Source organism: Nicotiana tabacum, chromosome 10 (genome assembly GCF_000715075.1).
Source record: "Nicotiana tabacum cultivar K326 chromosome 10, ASM71507v2, whole genome shotgun sequence".
NCBI lineage: Eukaryota > Viridiplantae > Streptophyta > Magnoliopsida > Solanales > Solanaceae > Nicotiana > Nicotiana tabacum.
Window position 1 is genome coordinate 123,073,300 of NC_134089.1, and position 2,238 is coordinate 123,075,537.

Consider the following 2,238-nt stretch of genomic DNA (forward strand, 5'->3'; position numbering starts at 1 on the left):
ATTAAAGTTATAAACAAGGAAACAATAAAGTCTATGCATACCAATGTTTAACGGAGTAATCAATCAGCCAGAATCTCATAGTAATACTTATTTCTAGAAAGGATATATATTAGTTCCCATACATAAAAAATAAACTAAGTAACATTTCACAGAAACATAGGACTTAGTCGGAAAAAATTAGGTTAGAACCCTAATAGGGCTCAATTAGAGAGAAAATCATGAAAGAGTCAGCAAGTTTAGCAGATAAAATAAGGTAAGAAATAAATAGTCAGGATTCGACACATAATTTTAACAAAACAAATAGTTAAATCAACACTGATTCAAAGAGAAAGATATAGGTCTTAACATGAATAGTCAGGATGAACACAAACATACAAAATCAGTGAAAGGTTGAACTAAGAAGTTCAAGAAAACCACGATACATTCAAATGGCTAAAGAGAAACCACAAGAACCAAAGCAAGAACACAACCGGTACTTAAAAACCAGACGAAAAACGTTAAAAATTAGGGCTTGTAGTACAAGCGAGTTAAGGTTTACAAAATCAGTTAAAACATATAAGAAGCAGAAGATCAAACATTCAAAAATTATCAAACATTTTGTAAAAGAAACTTCCGGAAATCCTAGTTTAGAAAAAGATGAAAATCACTTGAAAATCATACGATTCTTGTAAAGAATCTCAAGGTTGTTGTAAAACTCATATGAAACAAGTCCAAATCATCTCAAATCTGTACAGATCTAAGAGGTTCAGAAGAAAGAATTTAGGGTTTCGAGGAGAACAACACAGAGATGAAGAAACATGCTTAGAAACCCATAGATCATAGTCAATATCGGACGATCTTACTCGGAATCACACCAGAACATCCTGATATAGGCGAGAAAGGGACCATAGATGCAAGGCAACCAACCCTGGTCCTTTGAGGACACTGGAGATGGCAATACCAACGTGAGGGAGGCCATTAGAGGCCTGGGGGTTGGTGAGAAATCACCACAGATAGCCATAGATGAGTGACAGCGAGGTTTGATTAAGGTTAGGTTTGAGAGCGTTTGAGAGAAGAGAGGGGTTTCAGGGCAGCGGATGGTGTAGAATGAAAAGTTTTTTGGGTGGGAAGAGGGGGGGTCGTTTGGTTTATTTACGGCAAGGGGTATTTGTGGCCGTTGATCTTATGATCAACGATCGAGATTAAAGGGTTTTGAGGCCGGATCGGGACTTCAGGGTTTGGGATGGGTAAATTTTAATTGGGATTAGGCTGGTATTGGGTTGAATTTGGGCTAAAATTAAAATAAAAATAGGCCAGGTTTTAAATAGGCACTTTTTAATAAATACATAATTTATAAAAATGATAAATGGGTTCCAAAAATTATTTTCGTGTACTAAAATGATTTAAAATAGTTATTTAACATTTTAAAAATATAAAACATCATTTTATGCATCAATAATGTAATTATGCATTAGTGTGGGCTATTACTGCAAAGATGTGTAATTTAGCCTAAAAATGTAAATTCAATTATACAAAATGCACTAAAAATATTTAAACAATTATGAGGGCATAAATAATTAATTTAAATGACTAAATCATCACAAAAGTAATTTGAAGGATAATTATTGGATATTTTATAAATAAAAGAGAAGAAATAAATTGATTTAGGGCTTTTAAAATTATATAAAAAAAATTATAAAAATACTTATGCATGCTTATAACTGCATATGTGCTATTTTGAAAGTGTATATATATATATATTAAAAAATATATGAGAAAAAATTGGGTATCAACAGCTGCCCCTCTTTACACCCCCGGTGAGCTTGGATGATACTATTGAGGGATGGATTTCCCTAGACATGGATTTGTCCGAAGTACTAATACCTGGAGATGGATTTCTCCTTAGGGTTGGATTACCCTTGTTCCTCGGTACCGATTGACTTGAGGTCAGTGTGTTATATATATTCTGAGATGGATTTCCCTAGGTCGGATGGCCATATACGATACGGAGTGGTTGAGCACTTGAGAGTGGGAGCACATGGTTCCTTTTCATACATTTCTAGCATTGACATGTAGAGTTTTACTGAGGTTTATACTTCACATTGTCCGGATTAGTACTTTCTTTACTGTCAAGTTAAAAATACTGAATTGCCAGCATGTCTACTTTCTTGTACATTTTAAATGTGTTATAATTGCTGAGGTTTAGTTCGTCACTACATGTTAGTCTATAGTTTTGACTTGTTACTTACTGAGTTGGTG